This window comes from Tamandua tetradactyla, chromosome 16 (genome assembly GCF_023851605.1).
Source record: "Tamandua tetradactyla isolate mTamTet1 chromosome 16, mTamTet1.pri, whole genome shotgun sequence".
NCBI classification, from domain to species: Eukaryota; Metazoa; Chordata; class Mammalia; order Pilosa; family Myrmecophagidae; genus Tamandua; species Tamandua tetradactyla.
In genome coordinates this window covers 29,461,133-29,482,720 of record NC_135342.1, presented here as the reverse complement: position 1 = coordinate 29,482,720, position 21,588 = coordinate 29,461,133, and the positions used below count along the sequence as shown (strand labels likewise).

The window sequence follows — 21,588 nt, the reverse complement described above, 5'->3', positions numbered from 1 at the left end:
TCCTGCCTGGATTGGGCTGTTTCAGTTTTCCATTGATTTTAATCACAGGGCATGGTAGTACTAGAAGATGACCTAGGGGATCGCCTATATTCCAAGAAAACTCTTCTTTACCTCCATTGTGTAGTTGTAGTCCTACATCCCCCTGATAGTCAGGGTCAATCACCCCAGACAATAATGCAACCCCCTTCTTGGCTTGTTGATCCAGGGGGATGAGTAACCCAAAGTGACCAGGCGGCAGTCATAGATTCCAGTTCAATGGAAATATTGTTGTTTCTTCTGGTAGAAGCACTCCCCCTTTTGTAACTAAAACCTGTAGACCAGCATGTTGCAATCTTTCAGCAACCCTGCGAAATGAGACACACAGACACACAAGACAGACAAGATGACTGCAGCCCCGAAGAGCTTTAGCTGCTTTATTTTATATCCTTTCTCACAGCTCTTTTGCTGACCAAGCCTGCTTTTCAGTATATTACTCCCTACATACAAGAGATAGCTAAAAAGACCTTGGAGCTTAAGAAAAAACAAACATTCTGTCTCTCTCAGACTGTCCTCCAAGTAAGCATGTAACAGTCTCCACAGTTTACTGCCAAGGCCACTCTGAAGCCAGTCACTCCCAATAGATTCCGCAGGTTTTCTATTAGCCCTTGGCTCCTACACCAGCAGAGCTCAGGGTCGCAGGGACAGGAAGCAAAAATTTTCCTAGTGGATCACTAGGGGCAATAGTGAGTGGTGCCACTCCCATCTCCACCCCTTGGTTCCTGGACCCATGGATCCTAGCTATGGCAAAAACAGCACCATACAGCAGACACTGATTCACAGCATATACAGCTTCCTGGAGAACATTACCCAAGCCTTTCGAGGTACTGCCACCTAGCTGGCACTGTAATTGAGTTTTCAAAAGGCTATTCCACCGTTCTATCAATCCAGCTGCTTCTGGATGATGGGGAAAATGCTAAGACCAGAGAATTCCATGAGCATGTGCCCATCCCCACACTTCATTTGCTGTGAAGTATGTTCCTTCATCAGAAGCAATGCTATGTGGAATACTGTGATGATGGATAAGGCATTCTTTAAGCCCAGGGATGGTAGTTATGGCAGAAGTATTGCATGCAGAGAAAGCAAACCCATATCCAGAGTATGTGTCTATTCCAGTTAGAACAAATCGCTGTCCCTTCCATGAAGGGAGTGGTTCAATGTAATCAACCTGCCACCATGTAGCTGGCTGGTGACCTTGGGGAATGGTGCCATATCGGGGGCTGAGTGTGGGTCTCTGCTGCTGGCAGATTGGGCACTCAGTAGTGGCTGTAGCCAAGTCAGCCTTGATGAATTGATCACTACCTTCCATGTTGCTGAGACCATGCATAACCTCCAAACTTACCACGATGACCACTTTGTTCATGAGCCCATTGGGCAATGACAGGAGTTGCTGGGGAAAGAGACTGACTGGTATCCACAGAATGGCTCATCTTATCCACTTGATTATTAAAACCTTCCTCTGCTGAAGTTACCCTCTGTTGCGCATTCACATGGGACACAAATATGTTCATGTTTTTAGTCCACTCAGAAAGGTCTATCCACATACTTCTTCCCCAAACCTCTTTGTCATCAATTTTCCAATTATGGTCTTTCCAAGTTCCTGACCATCCAGCCAAACCATTAGCAACAGCCCATCGGTCAGTATACAAACGCGCCTCTGGCCAGTTTTCCTTCCAAGCAAAATGAACAACCAGGTGCACTGCTTGAAGTTCTGCCCACTGGGAGGATTTCCCCTCACCACTGTCCTTCAAGGACAGCCCAGAAAGGGGTTGTAAGGCTGCAGCTGTCCACCTTCAGGTGGTACCTGCATATCGTGCTGAACCATCTGTAAACCAGGCCCGCGTTTTCTCTTCCTCAGTCAATTCACTGTAAGGAACTCCCCAAGAGGCCACAGCTCTGGTCTGGGAAACAGAAGGTAATGTGGCAGGAGTGGAGATCATGGGCATTTGGGCCACTTCTTCATGTAACTTACTTGCGCCTTCAGGACCTGCTCTGGCCCTATCTCGTATATACCATTTCCATTTTACAATAGAGTGCTGCTGCACACGCACAACTTTATGGCTTGGTGGTTAGACAACACCTAGCTCATGATAGGCAACTCAGGTCTCATGGTAACTTGGTGGCCCATGGTTAAGCATTTAGTCTCTATTAAGGCCCAGTAGCAGGCCAAAAACTGTTTCTCAAAAGGAGAGTAGTTATCTGTAGCAGATGGTAAGGTTTGCTCCAAAATTCTAAGGGTCTGCATTGTGATTCTCCTATAGGGGCCTGCCAAAAACTCCAGACAGCATCCCTATTTGTCACTGACACTTCCAGCACCATTGGATCTGCTGGATCATATGGCCCAAGTGGCAGAGCAGCTTGTACAGCAGCCTGGACCTGTTGCAGAACCTCTTCTTGTTCAGTTCCTCACTCAAAATTAGCAGCTTTTCTGGTCACTTGATAAATGAGTGACCAGAGTAGCACACCCAAATGAGGAATATGTTGTCACCAAAATCCAAAGAGACCAACTAGGCATTGTGCCTCTTTTTTGGTTGTAGGAGGGGCCAGATGCAGCAACTTATCCTTCACCTTAGAAGGGATATCTTGACATGCCCCACACTACTGGACACCTAGAAATTTCACTGAGGTGGAAGGCACCTATATTTTTTGTTGGATTTATCTCCCATCCTCTAACATGCAAATGCCTTACCAGTAAGTCTGGAGTAGTTGCTACTTCTTGCTCACTAGGTCCAATCAACATGATATCATCAATACAATGGACCAGTGTGATGTCTTGTGGGAGGGAGAAACAATCAAGGTCCCTGGGGACAAGATTATGACATAGGGCTGGAGAGTTGATATATCCCTGAAGTAGGACAGTGAAAGTATATTGCTGACCTTGCCAGCTGAAAGCAAACTGTTTCTGGTGGTTCTTACTAATAGCTATTGAGAAAAAAAGCATTTGTCAGATAGCTGCATACCAGTTACCAGGGGATGTATTGATTTGCTCAAGCGATGATACCACATCTGGAACAGCAGCTGCAATTGGAGTTACCACCTGGTTGAGCTTACGATGATCCACTGTCATCCTCCAAGACCCATCTGTTTTCTGCACAGGTCAAATAGGAGAGTTCAATGGGGATGTGGTGAGAATCACCACCACTGCATCCTTCAAGTCCTTAAGCATGGCAGTAATCTTTGCAATCCCTCCAGGAATCTTATATTGCTTCTGATTTACTATTTTGCTAGGTAGGGGCAGTTCTAGTGGCTTTCACTTGGCCTTTCACCATAATAGCCCTCACTGCATGAGTCAGAGAGCCAGTGTGGGGATTCTGCCAGTTGCTCAGTATGTCTATACCAATTATACATTCTGGGACTGGGGAAATAACTACAGAATAGGTCCAGGAGCCCACTGGACCCACTGAGAGATGGACCCGAGCTAAAACTTTATCAATTACCTGACCTCCATAAGCCCCCACTCTGACTGGTGGACCAGAGTGATGTTTTGTGCCCCTGGAATTAATGTCACTTCTGAACTAGTGTCTAATAATCCCCGAAATACCCAATCATTTCCTTTTCCCCAATGCACAGTTAGCCTGGTCAAAGGCCGTTGGTCTCCTTGGGAAGACCTGGAGGAAGATTAACAGTACAAATTTGTGGCAGTGCAACAGGGTTCTCCCACAAAGGGACCTGGCCTCCCCTTCATTCAAGGGGCTCTGAGTCTGTAAACTGTCTCAGGTCTGGAAATTGATTAAGGAGCTGTGACTCTGTGTTTTTGTAATTCAGGTTAGACTTCTGTTCATTTGACCTCGAACTCTTGTTTATACAGCTCAAACATAAATTTAGTAGACTGCCCTTATGTTGATTTCTAGGTATCCAATGATTTACTAGCCAATGCCACAAATCTCTGTGAGTCATATAGTTTTGACTCCTGCTTTGAGTTTGTTGTCTATTATAATAGCCACATCTACCCTGTCTTTGGCGATTAAGTGCTGCCACCTGGCTTCTGCCAACTCATGATCCCATCATTCCCATTGTGTTTAAGGATTCCAACTCAACGACAGCAGTTCCTACAGTAACATCTGACCTATAGAGAAGTGCAACTACAGAGCTCTTCAGGGATGATGGTTCTAGTCTCACAAATTTATTTCTCATGTTCTGATAAAAGGTGATCCTCCAGACACTCTTGGGGTGTAAGAGCAGACTTTGCATGATAAATCCACTCTAACATTCCAATCTCTCTAAGCCTCAGGATCCCCTCATGTACATTATACCAGGGCAGATCTGGCATTTCAACTTCAGGTAATGTCGACCACCTTTTGATCCATGTTTCAATTAATCATCCAAACAAACTGTTAATACCTTTTCTAACCCCTCGAGCTATAACATTGAATGCAGAATCTCTGCTTAGTTGGCCCATATCAATAAATTCAGCCTGATCCAACCTTATATTCCTTCCACCATTATCCCATACTCTTAAAATCCATTGCCATATATATTCCCCTGATTTCCATCTATATAAATTGGAAAACTCACACAGTTCTTTTGGAGTATAACTTACCTCCTCATGTGTGATACTTTGTACCTCACCTTTAGGGGTCTGTTGGGACTTTAGTCTCATTATAGGTCTGGAAGAAATGAGGGGTGGCAGGGTTGGGTCATGAAAAGAATTGGAAATATCTTCCAAGCCATCTGCTTCAGGGCATTCATTTGCAGTTTCACCTGGTGAAACAGGATTAATCACTCTAGGGCTAATCTCTTCAAGAGAGGTTGGGTGGCCAAGTCCTCAGTAGGCTGGACATGGGGTGGCTATGTCCTCAGGGCAGACGATTACAGGGTTATTTAGAGAAGACTCAGCATGACCTAGCGTTTCAACCTCACCCCTGACATCATTATCAATCCATATGTCACCATCCCATTTTTCAGGGTCCCACTCCTTTCGAATCAATGCCCTCACTTTAATGGCGACACCATGCAACACTGAGATTTCAGTTTATATTGTAAAGTTGCTACACTAACAATAAGATTCTGAGTCTGATTTTCAGAGATCTCAAGTCTACGGCTACAGGGAAAAAGATTTTCCTTCAGGATACTCATAGAAGCTTTTACATCTGTTGGATGGTGCCTAAGCTTTTTGTTTGAAGGCTTAAGCCTATCCTTTTCACTTTTTTTTTAATAGTTTTTTTTATTAATTAAAAAAAGAATTAACAAAACAATTAGAAATCATTCCATTCTACATGTACAATCAGTAATTCTTAATAACATCACATAGTTGCATATTCATCATTTCTTAGTACATTTGCATCGATTTAGAAAAAGAAATAAAAAGACAACAGAATAAGAATTAAAACATTAATAGAAAGAAAAAAAAAAAACAAAAAACCTATACCTCACATGCTGCTTCATTCAGTGTTTTAACATAATTGCATTACAATTGGGTAGTATTGTGCTGTCCATTTCTGAGTTTTTATATCCAGTCCCGTTGTACAGTCTGTATCCCTTCAGCTCCAATTACCCCTTCTCTTTTTTTTTTTAATTAATGGAAAAAAAGAAATTAACCCAACATTTAGAAATCATACCATTCTACATATGCAATCAGTAATTCTTAACATCATCACATAGATGCATGATCATCATTTCTTAGTACATTTGCATCGGTTTAGAAGAACTAGCAACATAACCGAAAAAGATATAGAATGTTAATATAGAGACAAAAATAAAAGTAATAATAGTAAAGTCAAAACAAAACAAAAACCTATAGCTCAGATGCAGCTTCATTCAGTGTTTTAACAAGATTACTTTACAATTAGGTATTATTGTGCTGTCCATTTTTGAGTTTTTGTATCTAGTCCTGTTGCACAGTCTGTATCCCTTCAACTCCAATTGCCCACTATCTTACCCTGTTTCTACCTCCTGCTGGACTCTGTTACCAATGACATATTCCAAATTTATTCTCGAATGTCTGTTCACATCAGTGGGACCATACAGTATTTGTCCTTTAGTTTTGGGCTAGACTCACTCAGCATAATGTTCTCTAGGTCCATCCATGTTATTACATGCTTCATAAGTTTATCCTGTCTTAAAGCTGCATAGTATTCCATCGTATGTATATACCACAGTTTGTTTAGCCACTCGTCTGTTGATGGAGATTTCGGCTGTTTCCATCTCTTTGCAATTGTAAATAACGCTGCTATAAACATTGGTGTGCAAATGTCCATTTGTGTCTTTGCCCTTAAGTCCTTTGAGTATATTCCCAGCAATGGTATTGCTGGGTCGTATGGCAATTCTATATTCAGCTTTTTGAGGAACCGCCAAACTGCCTTCCACAGTGGTTGCACCATTTGACATTCCCACCAACAGTGGATAAGTGTGCCTCTTTCTCCGCATCCTCTCCAGCACTTGTCATTTTCTGTTTTGTTGATAATGGCCATTCTGGTGGGTGTGAGATGATATCTCATTGTGGTTTTGATTTGCATTTCTCTAATGGCCAGGGACATTGAGCATCTTTTCATGTGCCTTTTGGCCATTTGTATTTCCTCTTCTGATAGGTGTCTGTTCAAGTCTTTTTCCCATTTTGTAATTGGGTTGGCTGTCTTTTTGTTGTTGAGATGAACAATCTCTTTATAAATTCTGGATACTAGACCTTTATCTGATATATCATTTCCAAATATTGTCTCCCATTGTGTAGGCTGTCTTTCTACTTTCTTGATGAAGTTCTTTGATGCACAAAAGTGTTTAATTTTGAGGAGCTCCCATTTATTTATTTCCTTCTTCAGTGTTCTTGCTTTAGGTTTAAGGTCCATAAAACCACCTCCAGTTGTAAGATCCATAAGATATCTCCCAACATTTTCCTCTAACTGTTTTATGGTCTTAGACCTAATGCTTAGATCTTTGATCCATTTTGAGTTAACTTTTGTATAGGGTGTGAGAGATGGGTCTTCTTTCATTCTTTTGCATATGGATATCCAGTTCTCTAGGCACCATTTATTGAAGAGACTGTTCTGTCCCAGGTGAGTTGGCTTGACTGCCTTATCAAAGATCAAATGTCCATAGATGAGAGGGTCTATATCTGAGCACTCTATTCGATTCCATTGGTCGATATATCTATCTTTATGCCAATACCATGCTGTTTTGACCACTGTGGCTTCATAATATGCCTTAAAGTCCGGCATCGCTAGACCTCCAGCTTCGTTTTTTTCCCTCAAGATGTTTTTAGCAATTCGGGGCACCCTGCCCTTCCAGATAAATTTGCTTATTGGTTTTTCTATTTCTGAAAAATAAGTTGTTGGGATTTTGATTGGTATTGCATTGAATCTGTAAATCAATTTAGGTAGGATTGACATCTTAACTATATTTAGTCTTCCAATCCATGAACACGGTATGCCCTTCCATCTATTTAGGTCTTCTGTGATTTCTTTTAACAGCTTTTTGTAGTTTTCTTTATATAGGTTTTTTGTCTCTTTAGTTAAATTTATTCCTAGGTATTTTATTCTTTTAGTTGCAATTGTAAATGGGATTCGTTTCTTGATTTCCCCCTCCGCTTGTTCATTGCTAGTGTATAGAAATGCTACAGATTTTTGAATGTCGATCTTGTAACCTGCTACTTTGCTGTACTCATTTATTAGCTCTAGTAGTTTTGTTGTGGATTTTTCCGGGTTTTCGACGTATAGTATCATATCGTCTGCCAACAGTGATAGTTTTACTTCTTCCTTTCCAATTTTGATGCCTTGTATTTCTTTTTCTTGTCTAATTGCTCTGGCTAGAACCTCCAACACAATGTTGAATAATAGTGGTGATAGTGGACATCCTTGTCTTGTTCCTGATCTTAGGGGGAAAGTTTTCAATTTTTTCCCCATTGAGGATGATATTAGCTGTGGGTTTTTCATATATTCCCTCTATCATTTTAAGGAAGTTCCCTTGTATTCCTATCTTTTGAAGTGTTTTCAACAGGAAAGGATGTTGAATCTTGTCAAATGCCTTCTCTGCATCAACTGAGATGATCATGTGATTTTTCTGCTAGATTTGTTGATATGGTGTATTACATTAATTGATTTTCTTATGTTGAACCATCCTTGCATACCTGGGATGAATCCTACTTGGTCATGATGTATAATTCTTTTAATGTGTTGTTGAATACGATTTGCTAGAATTTTATTGAGGATTTTTGCATCTATGTTCATTAGAGAGATTGGTCTGTAGTTTTCTTTTTTTGTAATATCTTTGCCTGGTTTTGGTATGAGGGTGATGTTGGCTTCATAGAATGAATTAGGTAGTTTTCCCTCCACTTCGATTTTTTTGAAGAGTTTGAGGAGAATTGGTACTAATTCTTTCTGGAACGTTTGGTAGAATTCACATGTGAAGCCATCTGGTCCTGGACTTTTCTTTTTAGGAAGCTTTTGAATGACTAATTCAATTTCTTTACTTGTGATTGGTTTGTTGAGGTCATCTATGTCTTCTTGAGTCAAAGTTGGTTGTTCATGTCTTTCCAGGAACCCGTCCATTTCATCTAAATTGTTGTATTTATTAGCGTAAAGTTGTTCATAGTATCCTGTTATTACCTCCTTTATTTCTGTGAGGTCAGTAGTTATGTCTCCTCTTCCATTTCTGATCTTATTTATTTGCATCCTCTCTCTTCTTCTTTTTGTCAATCTTGATAAAGGCCCATCAATCTTATTGATTTTCTCATAGAACCAACTTCTGGTCTTATTCATTTTCTCTATTGTTTTCATGTTTTCAATTTCATTTATTTCTGCTCTGATCTTTGTTATTTCTTTCCTTTTGCTTGCTTTGGGATTAGTTTGCTGTTCTTTCTCCAGTTCTTCCAAGTGAACAGTTAATTCCTGCATTTTTGCCTTTTCTTCTTCTCTGATATAGGCATTTAGGGCAATAAATTTCCCTCTTAGCACTGCCTTTGCTGCATCCCATAAGTTTTGATATGTTGTGTTTTCATTTTCATTTGCCTCGAGGTATTTACTAATTTCTCTTGCAATTTCTTCTTTGACCCAGTCGTTGTTTAGGAGTGTGTTGTTGAGCCTCCATGTATTTGTGAATTTTCTGGCATTCCACCTATTATTGATTTCCAACTTCATTCCTTTATGATCCGAGAAAGTGTTGTGTATGATTTCAATCTTTTTAAATTTGTTAAGACTTGCTTTGTGACCCAGCATATGGTCTATCTTTGAGAATGATCCATGAGCACTTGAGAAAAAGTGTATCCTGCTGTTGTGGGATTTAATGTCCTATAAATGTCTGTTAAGTCTAGCTCATTTATAGTAATATTCAGATTCCCTATTTCTTTATTGATCCTCTGTCTAGATGTTCTGTCCATTGATGAGAGTGGGGAATTGAAGTCTCCTACTATTATGGTATTTGTGTCTATTTCCTTTTTCAGTGTTTGCAGTGTCTTCCTCACGTATTTTGGGGCATTCTGGTTCGGTGCGTAAATATTTATGATTGTTATGTCTCCTTGTTTAATTGTTCCTTTTATTAGTATATAGTGTCCTTCTTTGTCTCTTTTAACTGCTTTACATTTGAAGTCTAACTTGTTGGATATTAGTATAGCCACTCCTGCTATTTTCTGGTTGTTATTTGCATGAAATATCTTTTCCCAACCTTTCACTTTCAACCTATGTTTATCTTTGGGTCTAAGATGTGTTTCCTGTAGACAGCATATAGAAGGATCCTGTTTTTTAATCCATTCTGCCATTCTATGTCTTTTGATTGGGGAATTCAGTCCATTAACATTTAGTGTTATTACTGTTTGGATAATATTTTCCTCTACCATTTTGCTTTTTGTATTATATATATCATATCTGACTTTCCTTCTTTCTACACTCTTCTCCATACCTCTCTCTTCTGTCTTTTTGTATCTGACTCTAGTGCTCCCTTTAGTATTTCTTGCAGAGCTGGTCTCTTGGTCACAACTCTCTCAGTGACTTTTTGTCTGAGAATGTTTTAATTTCTCCCTCATTTTTGAAGGATAATTTTGCTGGATATAGGAGTCTTGGTTGGCAGTTTTTCTCTTTTAGTAATTTAAATATATCATCCCACTGTCTTCTAGCTTCCATGGTTTCTGCTGAGAAATGTACACATAGTCTTATTGGGTTTCCCTTGTATGTGATGGATTGTTTTTCTCTTGCTGCTTTCAAGATCCTCTCTTTCTCTTTGACCTCTGACATTCTAACTAGTAAGTGTCTTGGAGAATGCCTATTTGGGTCTAATCTCTTTGGGGTGCGCTGCACTTCTTGGATCTGTAATTTTAGGTCTTTCATAAGAGTTGGGAAATTTTCAGTGAAAATTTCTTCCATTAGTTTTTCTCCTCCTTTTCCCTTCTCTTCTCCTTCTGGGACACCCACAACACGTATATTTGTGCGCTTCATATTGTCCTTGAGTTCCCTGATACCCTGTTCAAAATTTTCCATTCTTTTCCCAATAGTTTCTGTTTGTTTTTGGAATTCAGATGTTCCATCCTCCAAATCACTAATTCTATCTTCTGTCTCTTTGAATCTATCATTGTAGGTATCCATTGTTTTTTCTATCTTTTCTACTTTGTCCTTCACTTCCATAAGTTCTGTGATTTGTTTTTTCAGTTTTTCTATTTCTTCTTTATGTTCAGCCCATGTCTTCTTCATGTCCTCCCTCAATTTATCGATTTCGTTTTTGAAGAGGTTTTCCATTTCTGTTCGTATATTCAGCATTAGTTGTCTCAGCTCCTGTATCTCATTTGAACTATTGGTTTGTTCCTTTGACTGGGCCATATTTTCAATTATTTGAGCGTGATCCGTTATCTTCTGTTGGCGTCTGCGCATTTAGACAGATTTCCCTGGGTATTGGATCCAAAAGTTTGGAAGAGTTTTCTGTGAAATCTCTGGGTTCTGTTTTTCTTATCCTGCCCAGTAGGTGGCGCTCGTGGCACACGTTTGTCTGTGGGTCCCACCAGTAAAAGGTGCTGTGGGACCTTTAACTTTGGAAAACTCTTGCCGTCCGGGAGGTTCACTAGCCGAAGCGGCTTGGAAGAGTTCGAGCCGGCCCGGGGTCTGAACGCGGGGAGGGTTGCTGCCCGCCGCAGCCCGGGAAAGCGCCCGTCCGAATTTCCTAGTCGGCCCAGGCGACAAGCGTGGCGGGAGGGCGCCAGCGGCAGCGGCCCACCCGGGAGAGTGCACGTTCCTGGGGAGTCACGGGTTTGGAAGGGGCCTCCCCCACCCGTCTCCGTTCTCCGCGGCCTGGGGATTTCCGATCCAATTCTCTCAGTTGGTCCGGGGGGTCGCGCGTGGTGTGGGCGCCAGCCGCCGCGGTTTCAGGGGACCGCCTCTCCAATTCTCCCAGCCGGCCCGGGAAGGGGGAAGGGAGTGACTCCGGCCGCTTGCCGCCCCGCCCAGTGAAGCCCGCGCGCCTCGGCGATCTCACCCGATCGGCTTCTCTCAGCCAGCCAGCCATTCCAGGATGGGGTACGCTGTCTTTTTTATCTCTGTTGTGGCTTTGGGCGCTGTTCTGTATCGTTTCTACTCCCCTAGTAGCTGTCCTGGAGAAGAAACTAAGATCCGCGCATATTACTAAGCCGCCATCTTCTCCGGAAGTCCTTTTCACTTTTTAATGTATCCAGTGTATCTAACAACAACCAGCCAACATCTCTATACCTTTTATTTCCACAAAACTCTGTAAAGGTGTCAAAAACATTATACCCCAGGGCCTGGCTTCATACAAGTGAAGCATTAGGAGATCAAATGGTGATATTTTTCTATCTCTTTTGCCAACTCACTTCATGGACTGGGAGTGTCATTCTGATTATGGGAATCAGAGTACTTAGTGCCTTTGAGTCTAGTCAGAGTAGAAAATCATTCATAAAAACCCATTTTAGGATTCTGTTACTTAAGAACCACTCCTGGTACCAAGATGTATTAGTTAGGATTCTCTAGAGCAACAGAATCAACAGGGAACACTCACAAATATAAAATTTATAAAAGTGTCTCATGTGACTGCAGGAATGCAGAGTCCAAAATCCGTAGGGCAGGCTGTGAAGCTGATGATTCCGATGGAGGGTCTGGACGAACTCCACAGGAGAGGCTCACCAGCCAAAGCAGAAAGAGAGCCTGTCTCTTCTCAATCCTCCTTAAAAGGCTTCCAGTGATTAGATTGAGCATCACTCACTGCAGAATACACTCTCCTTGGCTGATTACAGATGGAATCAGCTGTGGATGCAGCTGATGCATTCATGATCTAATTCTATGAAATGTCCTCATTGCAACAGACAGGCCACCACTTGCCCAACCACACAAACAAGTACCACCACTTGGCCAAGTTGACACATGAGCCTGACCATGACAGTCACCTTTAAAAAAATACTAATAAGAAAACAGGGGCCTAAATTTTAAGCTTTTAGAGCAAGACACATTAAGCCCGGAGTGGTGATTATTATTTCTGGATTTTGAGAGGTTGTTATATATATTACCTGATATTTAGAGATAAAAACGAAGCCGAACAGGTTTGGGTTAAAGTAATTCAGAACACAGGTGTCAGGAAGATAGTGTCTATATTTTAGAACCACACATAACACTTTGAGACCAATGGAAGAAAGGTTTATTTGGTCTGGAACTGAAATTTTCTGTTCTGCATAATCTAATTCAACCTATCTGTATAGCTGATTTGAACAACTGAGGCATGGGAGCACAGAATGAGAAAGAGGTCCTTTAATCCTGTGTAGATTATTATAATGCCTGGAAACATCCTAGAGTATATTAACCAGATAATGAAAAAGTATTGGCAAAGTCCCCTGAAGGAGGGGAGAAAGACTATGGAACTATTAAATCTTATCATCAGAGAATCTCCTGATACTGTGCCAAACTTTAGGGACACCCAAATCAATAGACCATGCCCTCGATCATGAGGCTTACTTTTGTGAAGCTTATGTAGGTAGCATAGAAGCTTAGACTACCTATAGGCATGCCTAAAAGTTATTTCTGGAGGACCTCTGACTCTGCAAGTAAAATCATCGCCCTTCCCCCTACGTGGGACATGACACCCAGAGGTGGAAGTCTCCCTGGTGACGTGGGAGAGGACTCCCAGGGATAAATTTAGACCTGGCACTTTGGGATCAACACTTACATCCTGACCAAATGGGGGGGAAAGAAGTGTAATTAATAAAGTATCAGTGGCAGAGAGAGTTCGAATAGAGTCGAGAGGCCACAAGGACCATTCCAGCCAATCCCAAAGAACATCTAGGGCAATTTATAAGATTCCACAAGGGCTCCAGGCACTAGAGTAACTTGCTAGAAGCCTACAACCTCCAGATGGGTCCCTGATACAGGTAAGTCCTGAAACCTAGCCTAGCCTCTCCAGAACATCAGATAGTTCCATCTCCCTACCCCATATTAGTGACAGACCCTTCCAATATCAAAAATTTAGAATTGGCATAGTCCAAACAACCCCAATGAGAGGTATGGAAAGATCAAAGATGATGGTGGAATAAAAAATAGAAGATAGGACTTAACAAATGAATATGAATGCTGAATCATTACATTGATATCTTTTAATCTCCAGTATTTTAGAGCAACTAGAAGTTAAAACCTAAAATTGTGAAATTGTAACTCTTGTCAAAGTGTGAAATATGTCCTACAACTAATTGTGGTGCTGTGCTTGGAAATTTATAGTTTTTTGTGTATATATGTTATTGTTCACAAAAAAAGAAGGAAAAAAAGTCGATTATGATGATAAAAAAACTATTTAAGCCCTCCAGCCTCCTATATTCTGGAGCAGCTAGAAGGAAAAATATAAGAGGATCGTATGGTTGCCCATGACAAACTCTGGGATATGTCCTGTAACCACTTTTTGAAGAGTACTTTGAAAACTACTGGTTTTTTTTCTTTGCTTTGTTTATATGTTATACTATACAATTTTAAAAATTAAAAAAAAAGAAGAAGAAGACATTTTCAGACTTGTAAGTGCCCAAAAATTTTATCCCAAATTAACCATTCTCAAAGTGCTAAAGAAGGTGTTTCATTTTGTTTACAAAAATAAGAGTAGAGGACACGGTTGCTCAGCAGGTAGAGTTCGCCTGCCATGCCAGAGAGCGGGTTCGTTTCCTGGTGCCTGCCCATGCAAAAAAATAAATAAATAAAATATAAGAGTAGACAAAAAAGAAAAGAAGACACAAGCTTCAGGAAACCTGAGACCCAACACAGGAAAAAAGTGAATAAAATATCTAAGATGATATTTGTTGGTTATTTACTTTATTTCTTTCAGTTCCACTTTGACCGTTCTATATTACTCAGTAATTCTGGGATTTGGAGCTACAACTGTAATATCAAATACATTTGAAATACAACTGCACTTCCCAAACCCCTTTGCCAACTGTTTTTTGTTTGTTTGTTTGTTTGTTTTTTACTTATTCATCGATAAATCCAACATATTCATTAATTAAATCTACATCGGAGAATCTTCACAGACAACATTTTAACTAAGTTATAAGTTAAAATTTTCAGTAATGGGACACATGATATCGCGTGTCTTCTCTGACATGATGAATTAAGAGCATGCATTCTTCTGTGGTATTCCTTCCCAAAATTCATAAATGATAAAACAACAGTTAAACCCAAATTAAAGAACAATAGACAAACCAAGCTGTTTTGTTTTAAAATGTCACGATCCTCAATAGGTGGCATTAAAAAAAAAAAACAAAAAACAAAGGTAAGGTGGTAGATTTAAACCTAAATGTCAGAACTTACACTAAATGTACAAAGGAGTCTAGGACAGATAAAACCAAGTATCTCAACAATAAATTCCTTTGCACTCCTCCGCTTTGCTTTAAAATGCATGTTTAATTTATATTCTAATCCATAATAAATTTGTTTATTTTAACATAAAAACCAGAGTCACATCTGCGGTCACACTCAGCATCTTCATTTCCTCCTAGGTCTTTTCCCACCTCTCACCCCCACCCAAAGGACTCGGGAGCGCCACACAAGATCGGGCTTCCTCTCCTCCCGCCTCCACAACCTGGCCCAGGACGGGGTCCGTCAGCGCGGTTTGGAGCGAGGCCGGGACGCACCAACCGACAAAGACAAAAATATCAGCTCACCGTTTCATCCTCCGAACATTTTGAAGGCCAGCTAACATCTCCAGCAGTCTCCTGGGAGCGGCAATTTCGGTTAAGGTAGCTAGACCCAGACTTGGAGCCGGGGAGAATGAATTGGCTCACGTTCCTTCTGAAGCTACATTTTGGCTCTAGACTACATTTCCCATAAGGCTCTGCTACTCGAAGCTACTTCCGCAGCGTTTTGGACGTCTTGTTTTGCTGTGTCCGGATGATAACCAAGCTGTTTGGGATGAATAGGCCTGGAGACTAAAGCCCGAGGACGGACTTTATCTGTGAGTGGCACCATGCTCTGGCTCAGCTGTCGCGTTTGACGGGGAGGAGCAGTAGGTGAGAGCAAGTCCAGATTTCGCCCTGAGAGTGATTGGGAAGATCTCCCTGCTGTGCTGCTCTGATCTAGATTTTCAAGAGGAATTTGCAGGCCGACGCTGCTACCCGCGGGTTTTTGGCAGTTTTTATGCGGTGGCGGGAGCTGTGATTCAGCGGAGTTAGCCGTTGCGGGGCTTCTCGAGTCCTGTGTAACTTGGCTGGTTTGGGTTGGATAAGAACTAGGGAAGGACAGAGGTGAGAAGTAGGGTTCAGGGAACTTTCCTGTCCGGAGCTGGCTGAAGAGAGGAACCTGGTGTGTGTGTGTGTGTGTGTGTGTGTGTATGTGTATGTGTGTGTGTATGTGCGCGCGTGCGCGCGCGAGAAAGAGAGAGACTGTGCACGTGGATGTAGCATACCTGTGGCCGAGAAGTTCTAATTTTCTGGTTTATTAGAGTAGACAGAGGGAAATACCTGAAATCTTTGAACTATAATCCAACTGCCTTGATCTCTGATAACGATTGTATAGCCTTTATCTTGTGCCTTGTGATTGTCAAAACCTAATGACTCAAAAACCTTGTGACTAACCTTCTCTTGTACCCTTTTATGTATTTTTTTCCAACTTAAGAGTCTTGTGATCTCTTAAGTAACCTTCATTAATGAACGATCTTGGGTCAGCCCAGAACCAAGCCAACAAAATCAGAAGTTATCTTGATAACCAAAGCTGGATCTAACCAAAATGGGCCCTCCTAACATGCTCAGTAGCTTAGACTTTAGCCTGTAAGTCACTTATACCTCATTATAATACTAAAAGTCATGCCCATCACCTTATCAAGGCTGTTATATTCTTACATATGTTCTGTGACTAAGCATGTAATCAATCTGCCCATGTACAATAATTAAATCACATCATTTTGGGACCAATGTGCTCATTATCCTAAAACCTGTCCATGTATTAATACTATAAAACTATCAGAATTGCTGTAGTTCAGAGAGATGGATTTTGGCTGATGGCCATCTGATCTCCTGCTTCACACCTAGCAATAAACTTTTTCTCTTTGAAACCCCAGTGTCTCAGGAATTGGTCATTGAGCACATCAGGCAAGATAATTTACAGCTTTTGTCTTGCAACAGGTGTGTGATTATGTGACTGTGTCCTGCACAGTGTGTGTGGGAGTTGGAGGTCTGTGTTTGGTTTGGGGCATGTGTAACTGTGCAGTGACTATGTGACCCCCCCCCCCCCGTACGTGTGTGTGTGTGTTCTGTGATTGCCTAATTATGGGGTACTGGTGTATGTGTGTTGTGTGATTGCCTAATTATGGGGTACTGGTGTATGTGTGTGTGTGTGTGTGTGTGTGTTTAGGCCTGTGGCTGTGCGCTTGGGACTTTGTGTGCCCCTTTGATGTTTATGTGGGATTACAAGCGATTATTGTTACCGGATTTCGGCTTCCAGGTTCTTTCTTGGCTGTGCTGCGACAAAGAATTCAGAGGCACAACACAGAGCAAATAGGCAGAAAATTTATTAGATACACGTGTAAGAAGAAATGTAGTCCAGAGCCAAAAAGTAGATTCAGAAGGAACGTGAGCCATGTGGGCAATCCCGCAAGAAAAGAAAGATGAAGGGCGAGAGACCTTCCAACACTGGGACCACGTACTCTTACAGCTTTGCTTCACTTACTTCCTTGTTCGAGGTCTTTCTTCTTACCCTCTGTTCTCTTCAGGGCTGTGCCAGGTAGTAGATAGTGTGTTTGGGTGGGTTTGTTGGTTTCAGTCTTCTCCATTAGGTGACTCACTCATTGGGGGACTTTTAGCTCCCACTGGGTGTTTCCCATAAGTGGGTAGCCCTGGGACAGGTTGCCCTTTAGTTCAAGGGCTTTCATGGTTTTCTTCTCTGCCCCTTCTCTCCCTGTCCCACCCTGCTTCCATATGAGCTGTTATAACATTGTGTGCAGATAGGGTATGGTTTAGAGGGCTGTTATTGTACAATTGTGACTTCACTACTCTTTACCCAGGAGATACTTATGAGCACAGGAGAGATTCTGGACCTTTTCTGTAACTACCCTGGGTTGGACACTCCAGTCTTCTAACCTTCCCTTGTATGTGTCAGGGGGAGGGGACGGCGGGTCGGAGTAGAAGTAGTTCTAACTTGTTCATTTGGGTTTCGAGAAAACCCAAGTGTCTTCTCAATTGCTTCCTCCTTTCACAGTTCTGACGCAAAGAGGAGGTAGAATAATGGCTGTTGAACATTCAAAGGCCAAGATTAAGGTGCATTGGTTTTTTCTTCACTGAAAATCTTTTTTATTTTTCAGAACATGATTTATGTTTCCTCTTTTGACAATTCCTGATCAACAAAAGCCTATTCAAGATTCCTGATCCCTAGTACTTCCCATTTGAATAAAAAAATGGGGGGCCCTGGGGTTGGCTCCATAGACCTAGCTTTCTGTCTGTCCTTGGCTATTAATTTTGACAGCTTCTCCTGTGGGCCAAGTCCGCTCTTAGATCTCTGTTGGCCTAGGGAGGTAAATACAATAGTCTTTATCGCAGTGACTGAATTGAAGAAGATGAGATTAGTAGCCTTGGGATTGAAAGCCAGGCAGTTTATGACATGGTGTTAGTCTAAGTCCATAAGTGATAAAATTTTTCACTTTGCCAGTTATTTTTAGAGTAGAAATGAGATTGGGGCCTTGATCAAAGAGTCAGTATCTGTAGCATCATGGATTTGCCAGGTATTCTGTGAATAAACACTTGGACCAATTTCTAGGTGTATTTTGAATTAAATGCTCAAATGATCCACATTAGAGGTTCTCAACCTGGAATTCATGAACTCTATCACTGGATTTCTAAGAGGAAGAAGGACTGTGATATTCTGAGATTCACAAAGGGATATAAAAAGATGCAACCATGGATCAATCTACAAGAAAAGACTAATAACTTGGGACAACCCTTAAGATGATTGTTTTAGTTTCTTGGGGTGCTCAAGTGAATACCATGAAATGGGTCCGATTAAACAATGGAAATTTATTTGCTCCTAGTTTTGAGACTGGGAAAAAAGTCCAAATCAAGGCACCATCAAGGTGATTCTTTCTCTTCGAAGACTGGTGTTGTAGGATAGCTGTTGGTGATTCTTGGTCCTTATCTTGACATTTTGTAAGTACGTGACAGCATTTCCTGGTCTTCCCATTTTCTTCTGGGTTCCATTGGTATTCATCTTCTGGCTGATCCCTCTGTGACTTTCTCTCTGAATTTCACTCTTTCATAAAGGATTCTGGTAATAGGATCAAGACCCATCCTAACTGAAATGGTCCACACCCTAACTGAGGAAAACTCATGAAAAAGGTACTACCTATAATGGTCTCATAGCCGCAGGAATGTAACAAGTCCAGGAACATATTTTTCTGCTGTATAAACAACTCCAAACTACCACAGTGATAATATCCAGAATTATTTTTCATAAATAGGGAAATGTTAAGTAAATCACATGCTGTGGTAGCATTTTATGCAGTCATGTTTGAAAGAACACATACATTTTCTTATTATGACCAACTTTAGGCAATAATTCAAAGAAATAGAAAAACTCAAGAAAATGTTATATTTAAATCTCCCATTGCCCTCTCCCTCCTTTTTAGAAAGAGAAGTATTTGGAAGACATGTCTCAAAGATTTTATTCTGAAACTCCTTTTTTAAAAATTAATAATTCAATGTAGATAAAGTGGGTATGGCCCATATTTAATGAATACCTTTTATTCCACTTCACTGAAAATCATCTATTATGTTTTGTGATATTGATAGTGAGAGTATCTCAGTGTACAGGAAACTTTGTAAGTTTTTTTAAAATGTTAGAAATTATGCTGGTGTTATTTGGTTAAGTTACACTGATTTCCTTGCTGATACCTGTTATATTACTGACATTAATTTCCTGCTGCCTGCATGTCTTTCTTTCCTATACTCTTTCTTTTTTGTCCTTCAAGCAGAAGATGTTTTATTGGTTGATTAAAATTATAAAGACTAAAATTATTGCTAGCTCTGTTATCCAGTCATATTCTCTATATTTTGATGGGTATATTTATGAATTTTTCTCTTGATTTGTATGTATTTGGAGCATAATTCAAATGAATTATAGCTTAAAAGTGAGACAAGAAAACACAAAAGAAAAGGTAGGGTTCAGCTAAATGTGCCAAAATTGACATCTGTAAGCCCCCTTTCCCCCCAAAATTAAAATGTGAGCAAATTGAGGGAAAACATTTGCAACAAAGATTAGAGGATCATAGGCAGAAGTAAACAAAATGGCTAAGTAAACAATCTTGTGGCCATTTAGAGAAGTTATAAGCCATTAAAATGCCATGAATGAAGTATTTATGATGGCAAGAGAAAATATAATTTTGAATGAGAAAGAGAAAGAATACAAAATTGCGTAGTATGGTTCCATCTGTATTGGAAGTTCTATGCATAAAAAACCTAGTGCAGAGAAATATTCCTAAACCCTAACAGGGCTGCTTTTCCCCCCCACCTTTTTGCCAATCTCATGTAATAATTTATGTCTTTTCTTTTAAAAAGTATTGTATTATATTATTTATCATAATCTATTTGAACTATTACCTGGTGAAGCCCATTTATGTTTCTGTTTTGATCTTTGAGAAACATTCTTCTGCAACAGGTCTATACTCTTTAAAAGTTATTGCTTTGGTGGGGGGTGGGGTGCAAGGGTAATTGGGAGGTGCAAGGGTAGTTTAGTGATATAATTCTTGCCTGCCATACAGGAGACCTGGGTTCGATTCCCATCCCATGCACTTCCCAAAGCAAACAAACAAAAACCATAACAAACAGGTAAACAAAACAACAAAATTAAATGAATGGTGCTACAATAACGGGATATTCACATGGAAAAAGAATGAAATGTAACCCCTGCCATACAGAATACAAAAAAAAAAAAAAGTTATTGCCTTGGATAAACAGCTAAAAATGAAGCTTCTGGGTAAAGCACCAGATATTTAGTGCATATTTAGTGAAATATGAAAAACCTTTACTTGCAGAGATATAAAGCTCTAAAAGACATGGTCTCTTTAGGTTTCAAATAGACCAACAAGTATAAGGTAATATACAGAAAGTATAAATTTATATGCTATAAAGTCCACTTTACAAGTGCAGATGACATTATATGGCCAGTTTTAGGAATAAGATTTCATTCTACCATTGAAACCACTGTCATGTCATGTCTAAATGATATTGATCCATGGGGATACTGTGATTATAAATCCATTTCCTCAAGTTAGCTTTCTGTCTTACTGTTTTTAATCTTATGGTGAGATAGCCAAAACAAAATGGAGCCAAGTGATTATGCAGCTATTGGAGGTACATTGAGACAAGTAGAGCAAGTGCACATTGCACATGCATAATGAACCCATCTATCATGGAGGTGAAGCAAGCAGCAATGGAACTACTGAACACCTGTACATGTAGTTCGTTTCCCGGTGCCTGCCCATGTTAAAAAAATAATAATAAAATAAAAATAAATAAACTTAATGCATTACTATAGATTAAAAATAGAAAGTTCAAGGTTGGGACCTGAGGGAAAGAAGTAGCCAGGGATAAATTTCTGGAAATGGTAATGTCCCAAGAATGTAAAAAAATCAAGATATACAGTATTCCATAATAATATGCAGCACTGTGGTATATAGGCTGCCTCTTAATTACCCTGTAAACCTAGAATAAAATTCTAACAAAATGTTGGAAATATTCTTGAGTATATGTAAGAAAAGTAAAATCACCACCCAGAGGTAACCCATGTTAACAAAACTACCTTTTGAGACTTTTTCCTTCTACTTTTATCTGTATTTTTTTATGATTTACCTGATTTTCCCCCCTTCTCTTTCTGTCTGTATTTTTTATATTATTTCCTCCATGTTATCAACTATTTTACTAGTGTTGTTTTTTTCACTTTTTAAGCAGTCTTATTGAGACATAGTCACACATTCAGTCTATCCAAAGTATATGATCAGTGTTCACAGTATCATCACATTTTTGTACATACACCACTACAATCAATTTTAGAATATTTTCATAACTCAAAAAATAAAAACAAACCCAAACATCCCAACCTCTTACTTCCCACTATTATTAATCCTTAGCATTGGTGTGGTACATTGGTTACTGTTGATGAGGAATATTAAAATATTACAGTT

The 21,588-nt window shown here is 40.2% G+C and overlaps 1 protein-coding gene and 1 long non-coding RNA gene across 2 annotated transcripts in view; one reads left to right on the top strand and one right to left on the bottom strand.

The window, feature by feature from the left end:
• LOC143660100 (uncharacterized) overlaps positions 1-15,764 on the bottom strand; it is a 93,093-nt gene extending 77,329 nt beyond the window's left edge. The window contains exon 1 of the long non-coding RNA XR_013163846.1: positions 15,089-15,764. This is a non-coding gene — a long non-coding RNA (uncharacterized LOC143660100). The remainder of the gene's footprint in view (positions 1-15,088) is intronic.
• The window catches only part of LOC143660036 (uncharacterized), a 45,489-nt gene continuing 39,073 nt past the window's right edge, over positions 15,173-21,588 (top strand). Inside the window, 1 exon segment of the mRNA XM_077133378.1 lies at positions 15,173-15,378. The gene's annotated coding sequence lies outside the window, so the exon portion shown is untranslated.